Source organism: Leptidea sinapis, chromosome 35, assembly GCF_905404315.1.
Source record: "Leptidea sinapis chromosome 35, ilLepSina1.1, whole genome shotgun sequence".
NCBI lineage: Eukaryota > Metazoa > Arthropoda > Insecta > Lepidoptera > Pieridae > Leptidea > Leptidea sinapis.
Genome location: NC_066299.1, coordinates 5,117,797 through 5,137,119, shown reverse-complemented (window position 1 = coordinate 5,137,119; position 19,323 = coordinate 5,117,797).

Genomic DNA, 19,323 nt, shown 5'->3' with positions numbered 1-19,323 from the left:
TCTCTGTCATACTCTGAGAATTTCTTTGAGGAGTAACCGAGTGGTTGCCAATTATTTTCGATGTATTGTTGTAGGACGGAACCTACTGCATTGTCAGACGCATCGCATAATATTGCGATAGGGGCATCATGTGATGGGTGAGCGAGTAAGGTAGCTTTGAGTTTGGATATACTATTCTTGCACTCTTTGGATCATTGTGATGCTTCGTCGGTCCATTCAATTATTGTTTTATCACGTTTCTTGACATGGTGTAGGTAAGCGTTTAGCGGAGCTTGTATTGATGCAGCATTCGGTATGTGGTCACGATAGAAATTTAACATGCCTAGAAATCGTCTTAAACCTTTTATAGTTTTCGGTTTTGAATATTCGGTAATGGCTTTAATATTCTCTTCTGGTGGCTGTATACCGTTTTTTGATACGATGTGTCCAACAAATTTGACTTCCGTTTGGCCTAAGTTACACTTCGCGGGGTTGATAGTGATACCGTTTTCTTCCAATCTTCTAAGAACTGTTCTTAGGTGATCGCGATGCTCAGTCTCGTTTGCTGAGGCTATGAGCAAATCGTCAATGAATGGGAAAACGTAGTCTAATCCACGGAGCACTTCGTGAATAAATCGCTGAAATGTTTGTCCCGCATTCTTCAGACCAGGACACATGCGAGGAAATTCGAATAAACCCATTGGTGTGATGATAGCTGTTTTCTCTATGTCCTGTTCCCTGGTCTTCAATTGTTGGTAAGCGCGGTTGAGGTCGATTGTGGAGAATATTGTTTTGCCAGACAGATGATGGGTGAAGTCCTTGACTCTCGGCACTGGATAACGATCGGGTTTGGTTATGCTGTTCAATCGTTTATAATCACCCGCACCCGTATATCGCCATTCTTCTTAGGTACTATATGGAGTGGTGCAGACCATGGACTTTTACTCGGTCTGCAGAGTCCTTGTTGCATCATGTTTTCGAATTCTTTCTTCACTATTTAATAACGATGAATGGAAAAGAATGGGACGAGCACGGCAATGTAATGGAGGTCCTTGTGTTTCAATATAATGTTCCACGTTAATTTTTGGCGATAATTGCATCGATGTTAATCTCGTGGTACCGGGGAATTCGGCGAGTATCGCGTGGTACGGGACCTGTGTATCGATACTTCGTATTGTGGGTGAGGTCGTTGACATTATTGGCGCGTTAATTTTAAGATTTGTGACGGTATCAATTAATCTTCGATTTTTTAAGTCTACGATAAGTTGATGGTGGTTGAGAAAATCGGCACCTAATATTGGTTTCGTGACGTCAGCTACAATAAACTTCCACTTGTATGGTCGACGGAGGTTGAGATCGAGTTCTAATGTTTTCTCACCATAAGTTCAAATTGTTGTGTTGTTTGCAGCGTACAATTTAAATGGTAGAGGCGCTGCTTTCAGGCCCAGTTTTCTTGGTAGGACGGATATATTAGCACCGGTATCTACTAAGAATGACAGCTTTGTTTTCTTGTCTGTGACAAAAAGGCGGTATGAAGTGTGAAGGACGCCGGGTACCGCCGCAGCTAACGTCCGTTCTAGTTTCCCGATGGCTCTTTCTTGAAGCTGCAGGGCGTAGTACAACTATCAAATCGGCGATGGTAATAGCAGTAAAGTGTTGGTGAGCTATTGAGTGTGCGGGAACGGTGTTGTGACGAAGTTCTATTGCGAGATGACGAGCGAAATCAGTGGCGATGATAGTGTTGAGATGGCCTTGACTTGAGTTCGGCGACTTCTAGTGATAGTTTTCGTATCTCGTTAATAAGGAATTGTGTGTGATCTACCTGATTTGACGTCTATGATTCTGGACCTGATGCTGGTGGCTGGCTGGAGACGGCTGGTGGCTGGCTGGAGATGGCTGGTGGCTGGCTGGAGACGGCTGCTACCTCCTGGATCATCGTGTCAGCAAGCAACGCTAGTTCCTCCAGCGTGGTCTTCGCGCTGAATGACTCGCTGACGGCGAGCACGGAGCGGACGTGGGCTGGCAGCAGCTTACTCCAGATCATGCGGAGGGTGGAGTCGGTAACCTTGTCCCTTGCAAGGTTACGCATGCGTCGCAGTAGCTGTGAAGGCTTCTAGTCTCCAAGCTCCATCTCGGCGAGTAGCTTCTGGAACTTGCGGCTATCGGATTCTTCATACACCGATATGAGACGTTCCTTGATTGCTGAATATTGTTTGTCTCTCGGTATGTTAAATAGGATGTCGGAGATTTGTTCGATGTCAGCCTTTTCTAATTGGACGAGCACCATCTGTGTCAGCTGGGCTTGACTCCTCTTGAGATCATCGGTGGCGGCTTCAAAGCTGTGATACCACAATCGCGGATTTTTCCGCCAAAATGGTGGTATGCGCATCGACAGTGAAATGCTGGAGATTTCTGTCGCGGTGGGCGCTGGGAGTGGCTGAGCCTGGTTTGTGTCTTCCATTTCTTCGTCGGGTTGATATTCCTCGAGCAGAGATTCGTCGAACAGGAATTCGTCGTTTCGGCGAGCTGGTGAAGCTGTTCTTCGATGTGTAGCCGGGCAGAGGTTCGGTGTTCTTCTGTTCTGGCTTCCTTCTGTCGGTGTTCTTGTTCGGGAGTCCTGGCTTCCTTCCGTCGGCGTTCTTGTTCGGGTTCCTTCCGTCGGTGTTCTTGTTCGGGCTCCTTCCGTCGGTGTTCTTGTTCGGGGTCACCACTTTAGAGACTGAGCGTTGTGGCGATTAAATAAAACAACTGCTTGACTGTGAGGAATATGTGGAAAATATGATTTATTAAAAAGTTACACGATATATATACAAAATCCTTAAAACTAGTTACCCAATTACAATTGTTACTTAAAAAATATTTACAAGTTCAGGAAATACACACCAATGCTAAAGCTTACATTTCAACCAATAGTAAAACGTTTCATTCAATAAGAATTGAGAATAATATTATGTGTTCTATCTCGTTCTAAAACTAATGCTATCGCAGTTTGTGTAAACTCGCGTCGAACCTCGGTCATACGATGTCAATGAGCATTCAGCACCTACGCTGTTGCTCATTGATTAAAATTGCATGAATAGCGATCGACCCCCGAGTCCCGACGCTCCACTGGTCAGTCGAGTCCGCTCGGCCTTGCTGTGGGGTTGTGTAACGCGGAGCATATGACTGATCACGTAAGTATATCTGCGATCGACGAGAGAACGTGACGATGCTCGTACATTGATGAGATTATTACTGGTGATCTGTATGATTCTATGAGTTGATGTACAGCATTATGAAATGTGTCTTATCAGAGCTAATATTACGTTATATTAAATAAAATGTTCTTTTCAGAACGAATCTTTCGGCATACGCTTATTACAGTTATTATGCACGATTACTATTTCTACGATCAATAACGCTACGTTACAAGTTAGATATTAGACATTTGTGTTAATTGATATTATTGGTTGTAGGTACAGCTACAGTCATCATACTCATACAATCATACTACTATCATGGAAATTATAGCAAAAATCTGTTATAGGTATTGAACAAATAGAGCTTTTAATTTCACATATATACCTAGCTATACACAAACGTGACTAGCTTAACCATAATAGACTGAGCATATACTAGCGTATAAACGACCAATTTTGGTGTGTCAATGTGTGCTTAACTCCTGTAAATATTTTTTTACAAAAACATTCAACTTAGAAAGTTTTATAAAAGTCTTAACTACGTCAACAAATTTTTAAAATCTTCGTTAATCGAAAACTCTATCAAAAACACGAATTGCTTTGCGTTTTTCTTAAGTTTCGACCTTAGTTTTTTTATGAAAATAAGGGACAAGACGAGCAGGACGTTCCACCCATTACAATGCAGTGCCGCTCAGGATTCTTGAAAAACCCAAAAATTCTGACCGGCACTACAATTGCGCTCGTCACCTTGAGATATAAGATGTTAAGTCTCATTTGCCCAGTAATTTTACTAGCTACGGCGCCCTTCAGACCGAAAAACAGTAATGTTTACACATTACTGCGTCATGGCAGAAATAGGCGCCGTTGTGGTACCCATATCTAGCTGGATTCCTATGCAAAGGAGCCTGCCACTGGTAATTTATACGCCTTGATATACTGTGACTGCTGTGAACACGTCTTAAGTAAATAGCGGCAAACTGTTACCCTGTATTTTCAGCAATGCACACACTCTAAAACAAATTAACAAATTGCGAGTGTATGACGTAGCTTGCTGTCATGTACACTAAAGTAATAAACGTGGCCTGTTGTGTAAGAGGCTCTCTCTTACTGTTGGGACACGCAGCTATCTAGACGTATAAATTAATATCTAAGATTTCGACAGACAGCGGTTTCTTTTTGTGGAAAAGGAGGACAAACGAGCGTACCTGGCCCTGATCACCGCTGCCCACATTCTCTTGTAACACCAGAGGAATCACAGGAGCGTAGCCGGCCTTAAAATGTTTTTTTTTTTTAATTTTTTTTTATGGAATAGGAGGACAAACGAGCGTACGGGTCACCTGGTGTTAAGTGATCACCGCCGCCCACATTCTCTTGCAACACCAGGGGAATCACAAGAGCGTTGCCGGCCTTTAAGGAAGGTGTACGCGCTTTTTTTGAAGGTACCCATGTCGTATCGTCCCGGAAACACCGCACAAGGAAGCTCATTCCACAGCTTTGTAGTACGTGGAAGAAAGCTCCTTGAAAACCGCTCTGTGGAGGACCGCCACACATCCAGATGGTGGGGATGATATTCTAACTTGTGGCGTGTCGTGCGAAGGTGGAATGTATATTTCCAAGAAACATTGAACTTAAGATGTTAATATAAAATTATTAATAATCCAATATGTTTCGTCAATTGACATGCAAAATATGTTATCGAGCTGTCTACATGATTCCCTTTTTTGTAAAATTCAGCTTATTTATAAATTTCATTTCGAATTATGCTCAAAGTACCAACATACTGTCATACTTACTTATGAGTAGTAGGGATTCGCCGGTTCTGGCTCACAGTAGTAGGGATTCGCCGGTTCTGGCTCCTCGATTCTGGCTCACTTGCTCGTGATGCCTACTAAAAAAAAAAAAAAAAGAAGTTTGGTGTCAAACTGGGGGTTTTGATGTATTTCCGAGCGATTGCGCTGATCCGTTTTTCGATATCTCTTATAGTTTCAAAGTTAGCATTTTAAATTAAATAGAACCATAATCATTAATAATCACTGGTCATTTAGCTAATGATTGGTGAGCGACTCAATGTCTAAATTTCCATGAACGTGATACAGGTAATTTACTAATTACCTCTATCACATTCGTTACTACGATTAAAAAGACAGTTTCTGTATTTATTATTTATTTTTAAAACATGATTTAAATAAAGTATATAATAAAACATCATTGCAGATTGTATCATTTTCAAAATATTTGATGAAATCATTCAAACTCTTCTTATTAAACTTAAAGTATAGATACATTATGCAGTACTCGCCACACACTGCGGTATATTCATTCTGTACTCTTGCAGTATTGTAGTTATACATTCTGCAATTCCTTTGTAAAAACATCAGCTGGAATCCCTGAGGTGGACGACCATATGAATCGAAGTATTGTCCAATACCCTGCTCATCAATGTGTATTGCAACCCAGTGAGTGCCTGGCTTATTATCACTATCTAAATTGCTGACAATATAACAGGGCGTTACAACATATATCGGCAATCGGTTTGCCGCATAAACATTATTTTTAATACTGGGATCGATTTTGTTCAAATAATTCTGTATCTCGATTGTATTCATATTAGTTGAGAACAGGGTCTTGTCAGTTGCGAGGATTGAATAGTTATGTGGATCATAATAACATAAGCACTCAATAAATAAGGCTTTAATGTATCTTATTCATGTATTTAAAACTTATATGGTTACAATAAAACAAAATATCATTACAAGCGATTCAAATATAAATCTATGAACATTTGATGAAATTATATTTTCATCAATTTTATTATAATATAAAAGCTGATTGAAAACGAACTTTGTACCTACATACTTACGTAGTCATTAGTACAATCTGGAAATGTTGACTCCATTAAACTATCAATAATTGAACTTATCATTTAAGTGCCATTATGTTTCACCATAATAAAAGAAAATATCATTTTATATACATATTTTTATTATATAAATTTATAAGGTAATCTAGTATTTAATCAACATAAAAAATACACAAGGATACAAACGATTCAAACATTAATTATTATATTCTAACTGCTGTAATCTACAGAAATATTACGATTTTTATCAATTTCAATAACATTATCGAATTCCGCATAAACAATACAGTTAATTGTTTGTGTAAGAGCTGATTCAAAACGAACTTCTAATCTTACACTACCATGTTTTATAAGATTCCAATGACTTGAAGAATTTGCTGATAAATCGGGTGTTAAGTCGAAGGCTAGCAAGCAAAACCCTTTGGCATATTGCTCTCTTGATACTCCATTGCCTTCATTTAGGAAATGTATACCTGTTCCTGAGAATAACGTATGATAGACCGTAGTAAAAATATTATTGTCAAACGATGGCTGTAAGGCTTTTGAAGGTATCTGTTGTCCATCTATGTATAAACAAAATGTATTAATATCATAATTTTCGAAATTGAATGGGTTTTTTGTGAGACTACCATTAAAGGATGCATTATTCACAAAACCGACTATACACCTTTTGGGTATTTGGCCAAGGAATATGTTATCAAGGGTTTTCCCCTGAATGCCTGATGGTATAGTTAAAACTTTGACTTCTGCTCGCGTGATTGGATATTTTGCTGTGGTAGATGATAAAACTTTTTGATGTGCAAGTAGCACAGTTGGGTTGATTCGTGCTCTTCGAATAATAAGAGTTGCATCTGTAATAGACACTTTAAATTTATGGTCAGTTGATGAAGCCATGAGATTGAAATTTTCTCTAGAACGAACTAACTTTACGCACATGTCAACGCCATTAATCAAAAATTTTTCTTGGTTGAATAAATCTCCATGTAAATGTCCTATCATTTCTATTTCTTTGCTTTCACTAGCCAATTCTTGTCTTTTAATAAATCCTTTATTTTGTTCATCAGTTGCATCCATTTTTCCAGCTGTATCTTCATACCATAGACCACAAGTGAGATGAGATTCTTTTGCAGCAGGTGCATAATTCAATAGAGTTTCAATATAAGCTCGATATGCATATGTATTATTCGGTGGCGATACAAGTTTTTGATTTAAATATACATCAAGTTGACTGAAAAGTGTATGTAACCAATTATTAACTGGGGCCACAACTGTCGGTACTGTCAGTTTTGTATAATCTTGATTCAAAACTTTAGCTTTTATATGGAGTAAAGTATGGGATAAATCCACATAGTCATCACCTGCCCCCGGTACTTGAAATTCTATTGGTCCATCATCAGCAAGTGATGAAATGGGCTTATAATGAATCCATAGTCCACTTTCAATGCTAGTTTGAGTTGATGGTAATGCAAATAAATCCAATTCGGACTTAATGCATTCACAAGACTGACTATGTAAAAATGACATATTTAATCAGTAAATATATCTTTGATTTGTTTTTGATTCAATTTTAATTTTTTAATAGCTTTCGCTTTCGCAGTCAATGATGGAATGATCGCAGAACGACGTTTTCGTTTTGTTATATACCCAGATCCAAACATGTTGATATTATCTATTTTGGCATCAGCTTTTCGTTTCAAATTTGAGCTGACTTCTTTTAGACGAGTTTTTATTGAATCTTCCATGGGGCGTGCATTAACCATATCTGATAATATACCTACACCGGTACTTAATGCTTCTTTACCAATAGTTCGAACACCACTAGACAGTAGTGGTAAAATAGATCTAAACAGCCCCCCAAGAAAACTTCCGATTCCATGACCTCTTTGATACGGTGCTCCTTTATAAATAACTCCGATACCTGATCCGGCCTGGTGAGTATAATAGTGTTCATATGGACATGAAATATTATCACGTTTGCCGTACATTATAATTTTTGAAAGTGGAGTTTAATGCACACTGTTCCAAATTGGAATGGTATCTTTTGACCGGTGCTTGTTCTTATATCTATTTCAATTGTATCAAATTCTCTACGCATCACAGGTAGGTAATGGGGAGGAGAGAAAACGTGCATTTTGTACGCTCCATATATGTATTTTGAGGGATCCAATGGTATTATTCGTAAAAGGGGTGTCATAACATCTCCAACGATTTGAGGCTCCACTATGTCACAATAAACAAATAATTGAGACGGTAAACCCAAATGCAAATTAGCTGGACACTTTCCAAAATTTTTTTCAACGAGGTTCCTGTTTGGTTCGAACCCTAGTTGAAGACATAATTTAGGTGATAGAGTTACAGATTTTATGGATTCATCCGTTATCGTAGCAACTACAATCCTTGAAACCTCATCGCACTTAAATTTAATTTTTTCTCGAGTGTTATTCAGTGCCATCAAAATATGATTTATGTTATCGTAATTTGTGGCTGGAATATGTGTCTTGTAATAAACATATGACGGTTTACTTTCATTGGGTACTTGCATCAACTTTGTTATATAAATAATGTTTTCATGTTCTTGAACGGTGAACATAGTGCATGGGTACTGAAATTCTACTACTCCAACCCTCCATTCACCTTCTAGTATTGTTGGTTTTGGCAGTTTCGTAGAAAATAATGTTGTTGTATTATCAGGAAAATAATCCATAGAACTATTGCTTAGTAAAGTTAAATAAAAACTATCTTTATTCATATTTTTTTCAAAGTAGAAGCTAATATCCAGCTATTAAATTTATTTGGATAACCTCTCCACTTCACCAACAATTCTTTTCTGTTACCGGTATATCGAGAGCGTATTATTTTATCTATTTTGTATTTAGTAGTGGGGTCGAATATGATTTTTTGTAACTCTTTTTCATAAAAAGTACCAACTATCTCTTCGCCTTCTAAATCCTTTAAAGTAAATACTACAAACGGAGATCGGTGTATTATGGTAGATACGATGAATATTTCGTCACTCCAATTTGATTCATATCCTTTTTGGAAAATATGTTTATGTTTTGTTATTCTAACATAATCTCCAATGTGAATTCTTGGATTCACCATACTAATTGATGTTTTTATCTTACTTTCTCTATCATATAAATTTTGCCATACACTCATTATATTTGTATTATTAACATCACATGGACACATTTTTATACTAGAATGAAAACTATGATTATATGAATGCACTAGATCTTGTAAAACATCAATGTATTTATGAGTATTTTTGTGTGTAAAATAGCGCCACATTTTCGTTTTAAGAGTTCTCTGAAATCTTTCGACAATACTTGCTTTAATATCTGGATTATTGGTTGTATAATAATTTATGTTTTTTAATTTAAAATATTTTTGTACATATTTGGAAACAAATTCAGTTCCTTTGTCAGACTGTATATGTGTAGGTGTAGTATTAGCTTCAGCAAAAATACTTTCAAAGCATTCCTTAACTGTTTCAGAGTTTTTCTTTTTCATTGCTCGAACATACGCATATTTACTAAAGACATCAATAACACAAAGTATGTATTTGAAACCATCATTATATTCAGAATAAGATCTCATATCACTTAAATCGGCCTGCCATAACTCATTAATATTAGACAAAATATATCTGTTACGAGAAAATTTTCTTTGAACAGGTTTATGTAATGTATATGTTTCTTGTGATTGTAACCACTTTAAGACACTATTTCTGTCCATTTTACCCTTCATTGCTTTTGACAATTTATCAATAGTGCTGTAGCCAGCAGGATGTGATGCATCATAATAAATTTTATTTATTTCTAATAGGGGGTCCATTTTTCCCAGTCCGATCTTTTTTTTAGTTTCCCTGTGTACTTATTACTTGTTGGTGTAGAAAATTCTTCGTCAGGTACTGATTTAGATTCAACCTCTTTTAATTGCAAATGGTTTATAAAATCCACTCGCTTTGGGTTCCCGATATAAGTGAGTGGTACTTTTATTTCCTTCAAAGTTGTTGCGAATTTTTCCCAACCTATAGGTTCACTTTTCTGAAGAGCTCTCAAGGTATCACTCACCAAGTCCACAATATTACTCCCAGGTATTTTTTCATTATCTATAATCACGGTACCAGATTCATCCCAGCTTATTTTATTTTTATTCAAGGAAATCAAATTTAGTAAAAGTTCACCTTTTTTAGCATATGTTTTCGGTATTAGTTTCAGTATTTCAGAGCTCGTGTATATTTCCCCAATATTTTTGTTAACCTCCACTGATGTTTGAGAAGGAACTACATTTATTTTATTCACATCATGATTTATATAATCAGTATCGATTTCATTATGACCTTGATTAAAACCAATATATGAATCATTATCATTTATAAGTGGTATGTGGTATGGTTGTCGATCCTCTTTGACGAAGTTTAGATATCTTTGAAGGGTTTGCAAATATAAAATACATTTCTTTCGATCTTCTATGTCACTGCTTAAGATATTTTGCATATCAGTATCTAATCGAGATCTTGGCGTATCATTTTCTTTGTGTTGTTTTAACTTCTCCAATAATGATGGTTCAATAAGTAACATTTTTTTAGCATTATCCATTTTCTTAAATAAATGAATTAATCAACCCACTTAGAATAGAACCCAATATTATCGGTAGAAATGAACCTCCTTTTTGTACAATTATATTTTTTCTAATTTTATTCGTACCTTTTCTTACCAATTTTCGAAGAATATTTTTATATTTCTTTAATTTAGATTTTTCTTTCTCGGCCAATTCAACGTTACCCCGCAGTACGTTATGAATACATTCACAAATGTAATTTATTTCTGTTTTGTTACATGATTTTAATAAAGCTTTTTGATATTTTGGCTTCAGTTTATGTAGAGCAATTAACAAATCTTTATGCGTCTTTAAACGTCTATGCATCATTTATAAATGATCGAAATTTCTTGATTCTTACCATATTTAAACCCTTTTGTGGGTACATAAACAGTGCAATATCCATCGGATGGAAATATCTTTGTCTTAACGCGACACAATTCATTTGTTTCTTGTTTCAAATCAATCATTAAATAACCATGAGCTTCATTGGTAGCATCTCTGTAAGAATCTTCCAAATATTTCGGATTTTCAGGGAATACTTGACGAGATAAGTATCGAATTTGGGTTTTATCTCGAGGATTTTTGAAATATATTATATAACTTGAGTTGAGTGATATATCTCTTTGTCCTTTACCTTGATGAAACAAATTTTGAGATAAATAAAACACACTTAAGTTTCTATGATGACTTCCTTTCGTGAATATATCAACAATACGACCATCTGATTCCCTCATCAGGTCATCAATTATTACAAGTTGAGGATTTTTTCCGTCAAACATAGATAAATCAGGTAAACCTTGAAGATAATTAATGTGGTTGAGATTATATAAAGGCTGCATTTCATCAAAGCACCAGGTGATTTGGGTAAAATTTGCATCACAGATATCATTCAAAAATTTTATAAAATTATTTACGAAAACTGATTTTCCACATCCACTTGGACCAGCAACTATTGCAGTGAATGGATGATTGAAATGATTCATTATCTACTACGTCTATGTGTGTTAAGGTTTAGTATAGTAATGAAACAATCTGTTATTAAACCACCATTTATTTAAACAGAAAAATCTATAATTGAAACAATATACAGTACATCATGTTTTACTCCGCAACTTATACATCTAAATACAATAATCTCTCATTTGGTTTTTTAAAACTATAATAATTTATTCTTAAAATTTAATATAATATTTATTCTATTTTATGATGACCCCAAGCTAAGGTATCAATATTATTTGGTAAAATGTACCGTTTGGTATCATTAAATGACAGACTAGATTTATTTATTCTTTGAGTAAAAATATTATGCTTTATTGACTTAAATCTAAGCATTGAACAATATTCGTTCTTATTTTCAAATAAGCAAGTCTTATAATTTTCCATTTTCATATTCTTAGTAACACTTTTATTAACCCCCTTAGCTTTAGCTGTGAATTTTCCCTCAACATCTAATGCATACATTTTAGATCTAAGTCCTACAAATTCATTAAATATGTTACCATTGTTTTCATCTTTAAAGTAGCCTAACTTCTTTTTATTGAGTTTTGGATAGCCAAATATATTGTTTTCTGTATAGTCCGAGGTATCGAAACGCAAATGTAAATCAGGTTTTATATCTCTGTAAAAATCATCTGTAAAAATTTGATATATTAAACTATCAGTATCTGTGTACAATAATTTTAATTTGTTTTGAAACTTTTTAAACATATAGTTATAGTGAAAGTCGTACATTAGAGTTTTAGAAATATCCAATATACAAAATCCCAAATAAATAGGTTTATTATGGAACAATTTCGTCTTTCGTAATTGAACTGCAACCAAATTTTCATTAAAAATAGATAAACTATGGAATTCTGGCTTAGCAATTAAATCTTGCGCGCCTAGAATTTTACCCTGATTTTCCCAATGACTCAATAATTTTACATTTACTCTTTTTTCGATATTTTCCATTGTTTTTCCAAACACTGAGTTATTCATTAATTTATAAAAATCTTTTTCGAAATCAGATGTGGCTAGTTTACGCATGCTTGTATTTAAATCTATATAATATTGTAACCATGCGCATTGTTTGAATTTTAAAATTCTATGAATTTTTTGTAATTTTAAACCCATTGTCAGACATTGCTTTAAATTTCTGTAGTGAATCACATATTTAATTTTATTACGAAGGTTTGGAACTAATTTTATGTCTTTTGTATTACCAATACATATATTCTCGGGACATAAGGGTAGGTCAGAATGTAAATCATGCAGTTCAATAGGATATTCTAGATCTACTTCCAAAATAAAACCATATTCATAATCATCAGGGACATCAAAATTAGTTGTGACATCTACCCACTCAAAACCTCCTGTAGGAAGGAATTGAGACATGGCCCATCCGTAAAGGTTATTAGCATCAAGATAAGTTAAAAATGAGTTTGGTGTGTCTTTATCATATTCTCGCATATATTTGTTATTAGCTTTGGCATAACGATTGCTACATTGAGATACACCTCCTCGAATGCCCGATCTAATAAAAGCTATTTGTTCAAAGTCTTGAAGTAATTCTAATTTAATTTTTGTGCATTTTAACATAGCATCCCAACTTAACCCAGGTGCTGTATAATAATGAGCTGGATCTAGACCATATGTTTGCAAACATAAGGCTCGGAAATTTTCAAACACATCTGTTAAAAGTAAAACATCGGTTTTAAGATATAAATCAGAATAATCTGACATATTTTGACAATGAAAGCGTTGCCAAACATCCTTGGCATGTTCATAATCTTCATCGGAAATATGTGTGTCGGTTAATGTATTGTAAAATTTATCGCGACTAGGGAGTGCTGAAAGTTTTAAGGAATCATGTGATGACATAAATTCATATGGATAAATTCCTTTTTTTCTAAGACGTAAAAAATCATTATTATTTGGAAAATTATATTTTAATGTTTGAAATTGTTCTTCCTTCAAATTTTGAACAAGTTTGCCTAAACTACAAGGTAAAAATTTAAACGAATCAACGAATCTCAATTGAATTTTATGATTATTTAATTTTATCGTTTTTGTGAAAGAAATGTACTTTTCTTTCGTTTGTGGAATAATATCAATTTCCCCTTCAATAGAATTTAATGCATGAACAATAAAATGAGAGTCATATTGACTAAGATTGTGTAAAAAAACTGGAATGTGATAGGGGATTCTAAACTTTGTCTTACATACTTCGTGTGCAACTCCTCTAAAATTTCCTGTATGCGAGTCAAAGTATAATGCACATTCACCATTTAAATTAGATTGACATATAAAGCAGTCTTTACATTGTGAAATAATTTCATTATCATTGGAAGTCAAAGGTTTTGGACTTATGACAAAATAATTTTTTGTGCAAATCACTTCTAAATCTTTATACAACTGATTCATAAAGACATGAGTACAATGAGGACCACTATATGTTTCATATTTTGATAAACTATCATCATATGAACATTTAATATAGTACCCAAAACTATAAACTTCGTGTTTGTGAACATTAGTTGTATAAGGTTTTGATGGATCGTTAAAGCATGTCTGAATTGGATTAAGGAAAGCTTCAAAATCCGCGTATATAACAAAGGGTATTTGTAACATCTTATTAAATTTATCAAATTTTAAGACATTGTTTGAAATTGGTTGTTCAAACCAATCTTTTAAAGTTTTTTCTGTATTAGGCAATTCCACTTTAATATGACAACAATCATTCAATTGATGAGCTGATAACTTATCATTTGTTGAGAAGTGTAAAAGACAACCGTCACAGATGTAGATTGCATGTTCATGGTTTGAAATTTGACCACTTACTAAACGCGATAGGTTTTTAATGTAGCAAAAATGATTAATTGTTCCGTGCGAAATAAATAATAAATTGATATGAACAATTTTCCGTGATTTTGTTAAATACAATGGACCAACTAATTCATGTACTTTCTTTTTACAATTGTATTCAAGACCAAAAACATTTACACTTAAATTATTTAACCTTTCTACTTTCTGTATATCTGTCATTTTAACAGGAAACGTAACTCCGTCAAAATTTAATTTATTTGAATATTTACTGTAAGATGAAACTCTCTGAGAGTTCTTAGTAACTGGATATAATGCAGAAAGCAAAGCCCATTTAAAGCATAAATCATCCGAGTTTTGTACATTTATAACACTTTTTTTTAATTTGATTTCTTTAGGTAATTCAATATATGATTTTCCACGTAATGGATTGAATTTGTTTATATTCATGTCTAATGCATTTATTTTCTTAAGACTCCAACCACTATCTTTTTTCTCAAATGTGCTAATTTTAGTCATCAACATATCACATAAGGACGAAAAGAAAAAATTTAAATCCTCACCCTGCATTATAGTATAACTACATGTTTGAAATTCAAATTCATTAGAAATATTTTTTGTTTCTTGAACAAAATTAGCGTGCAGAATAAAATTAACTTTAAAAATTGTAAGCAATCGAACAGATTCCTCAAATAGTGAAATAATTTCATTTTTAATAGAATTCAAAAACATTTCTGGTGTTTCGAATGTTTGTAATTGGTTGGATTTACTCTTAATTTTATATGAGATAATTCTATTACCAAAAGCCGATTCGTGTACTGTGACATTTTTTAAAGTACTATGTAATTGCATTACGTTATTCTTATGGAGGTTACTTCTAAGGTGATTTGCATAATATCTTTTCCGTATTAAGATTTGACATAAAGAACAGTTCACCATTTCATCGGTCACACTGGTGAGCCCCGATGATGTGGATGGTTCCCCTTGTCGTCCTCTCTTTGTACTTGTATCATTGTCTTCACTGCCTTGTAATACTGCACTTCTTCTCTTAAAACCTCCTCCACTTTGTAGAACAGGTTGACTACAACATAAGTGAATGATATTAGCCACATTTCATCAATAATATAATACTAAATAATTTACAAAGAAAATAACTCACTTGATCATTTTTTCAACCTCATTACATACAAAGCAGAGTTCCATATCGTTATGTTTAATTTTCCAAATGATGAGAATATAATAATATTATTTGTATAAGAGAATAAATAAACTAATAACTAAACTGAACTAATATTTATGTATTTCTTCATAGCTACCTACTTATTGTTAAAATTATATTTCTTATAATTTTCTGTTTCTAAAATTTTCTTCGTAACATTGTATAAAATCTTTTTTATGTCCTTATAACTTTCATTATTGTCGATTGTATAATATTTTAATCTATAATCAGCGTATTTCCATTGTTCTTGTGCAGGCGTGTTTTTTATTTTATTGAGATCATAGATTTCTATTTTAACCAAATGTGATGCATTTCTTCCGTCATCTGCATTAGTTGTAATGTAAATACTTCCATTCTCATGTGCTCTGGATATTGATGATGATATTTTCTTTTGTTTTGTTTTTTTCACTTCGAATAATGCATCTATATTTTCATTTGAGCTGGCCCTCTTCAAGGATTTAAGTTGAGGAACTTTTAATGAATCCTGACTATCTTCAGATAATGGATAGTAAAATGTTTTATATGTAGTTTCTTCCATTGTTGGGGTGAATGCATTCTACAACAACAATTAGACTGCTTTAGAATAGTATTATACATACATATCTTAATATAACAAATGATATTACTTTTTAATTTCAAAGTGAATAATAGATAAAACTTACCTCCATTGCAGCAAATCACTCAACAATTACACAACACACAAAATATATACTAATTTGACTGAATACGCCACTTCAATGATTATTTTTCTGAACAGTTCTAGCATTTTATACTAAAATATCGTAAAAGTAAATTTGTTTATGATTAGTACTGGTTTTTAAATATTGTGGTGAAACATAATGGCACTTAAATGATAAGTTCAATTATTGATAGTTTAATGGAGTCAACATTTCCAGATTGTACTAATGACTACGTAAGTATGTAGGTACAAAGTTCGTTTTCAATCAGCTTTTATATTATAATAAAATTGATGAAAATATAATTTCATCAAATGTTCATAGATTTATATTTGAATCGCTTGTAATGATATTTTGTTTTATTGTAACCATATAAGTTTTAAATACATGAATAAGATACATTAAAGCCTTATTTATTGAGTGCTTATGTTATTATGATCCACATAACTATTCAATCCTCGCAACTGACAAGACCCTGTTCTCAACTAATATGAATACAATCGAGATACAGAATTATTTGAACAAAATCGATCCCAGTATTAAAAATAATGTTTATGCGGCAAACCGATTGCCGATATATGTTGTAACGCCCTGTTATATTGTCAGCAATTTAGATAGTGATAATAAGCCAGGCACTCACTGGGTTGCAATACACATTGATGAGCAGGGTATTGGACAATACTTCGATTCATATGGTCGTCCACCTCAGGGATTCCAGCTGATGTTTTTACAAAGGAATTGCAGAATGTATAACTACAATACTGCAAGAGTACAGAATGAATATACCGCAGTGTGTGGCGAGTACTGCATAATGTATCTATACTTTAAGTTTAATAAGAAGAGTTTGAATGATTTCATCAAATATTTTGAAAATGATACAATCTGCAATGATGTTTTATTATATACTTTATTTAAATCATGTTTTAAAAATAAATAATAAATACAGAAACTGTCTTTTTAATCGTAGTAACGAATGTGATAGAGGTAATTAGTAAATTACCTGTATCACGTTCATGGAAATTTAGACATTGAGTCGCTCACCAATCATTAGCTAAATGACCAGTGATTATTAATGATTATGGTTCTATTTAATTTAAAATGCTAACTTTGAAACTATAAGAGATATCGAAAAACGGATCAGCGCAATCGCTCGGAAATACATCAAAACCCCCAGTTTGACACCAAACTTCTTTTTTTTTTTTTTTAGTAGGCATCACGAGCAAGTGAGCCAGAATCGAGGAGCCAGAACCGGCGAATCCCTACTACTGTGAGCCAGAACCGGCGAATCCCTACTACTCTTATGACAGGTGTACGCGCTTTTTTTGAAGGTACCCATGTCGTATCGTCCCGGAAACAACGCAGAAGGTAGTTCATTTCACAGCTTTGCAGTAGTATTAGTATGGCAAAAGCCGTACTGTCGGTCGTTGATTAACTGGTGACCTTATGGGTATTCCAAGAGCTGGCGGTTAATTATGCTCTCCATGATTTTGCAGAGCAGGGAGGTAATGGCTATAGGCCTGTAGTTTGCCGGATCCGAACTGTCTCCTTTTGTTTGCATCGGATCGACAAGGGCCGACATTAATGAGTCTGGGACTACACCTTTTGAGTAAGAGTATCGGAATAAACGCGTAAGCACAGGCGTCAACTCAGGGGCACACGTTCTAAGCACGATTCGAGAAATGCCATCCGGCCCGCTCGAATTCCTGGACATTGGACGTAATCTAAGGAAGTTACCAAGAGCAGCTTTCGATATTGACCAGAAAATTGCGTGTTCCAGTCGGGTAACTGGAAAGCTGCTCACCGATTTCGACGACGTGCTTCGGTTTCGCACGGGCCATTTGCCGCTTAAAAATCTGTACGCACGGTTATATTTCCTCTTTAGAACTTTGCAGTTCCAATTCTTTGAGCCCAGCGCCGCAATCCAAGTTATACGACTGTTTTTTGCAGTGAGATGTTGCTTTAGCTGACGCATCGAACCAGGGCTGTGATCTGCAACCGTTCGGTACTACAGAGCTTAGCATAAAAATTTCCATGCTCTGCAGTATAGCATCGGCTACTGCAACGGTGCGGGCACTGGGACCTTGGATTCCGTTATTATTTTTCAGCCCCGGGGCAGTACAGGACTAGGTACATCTATTCATATCGTTACTAATTTATTATAAATAATCGTTCGATTTGAATTGATTGATTGAATTATCCCTCAAACACAATCAAAAAATTAGACTAGCACCGCTGAAATCGCCATTGACAAATATCCAAAATTTTGAGCGTCTCTTATTTTTGCCGCCATACGAGGGCGGCACTGAAAATTTCGGGAATCAAGGAAGTGACACAACATTACTATTAAAAAATGTATGTATTGCTTTTCGAAGTATTCTCCGCGAAATTTGACACATTTTTCCATACGATGGAACCAATCATTGAAGCAACCATTCCATTCGGAAGTTGGGGTCTCCAAAATGGCCGTTTTGTAGGCGTCCACAGCTTCTTCAGGTGACGAAAATCTCTGACCACGCGATTTATTCTTTATTTTAGGGAAAGTATAGTAATAATTAGGGCTTAGGTCGAGGCTGTACAGCGGATGGTCTAATAATTCTATGTTTTCTTGCTCTAAAAACTCTTTTGTTCTGTGCGCGGTGTGAGAACTCGCATTGTCGTGATGGAGGATGATGCGGCGGTTGCAGTTCTCTTTACGGAGTTCAGAAACGACCTGTGGCAAACAAATGCTAGCATACCATTCTGCATTAACCGTTCTTTGTTCCTCAAGAGGAATAGTCGCAACATGGCCGGTTTTGGAGACAAACGTGGCCACCATTTTTTTGCAACACTCCGTGATCCAACATTTTTTGTTGGCTTTAACTTATTTTCGAACACCCAAATTCGTGACTGGTTTTTTGTTTCGGGTTCGTACGCGTATATCCAGGATTCGTCACCGGATACGATGTTGTATACAGCATTTGAGGATCCTGCGTGGAATCTTTCGAGAGTTCTGACGCACCA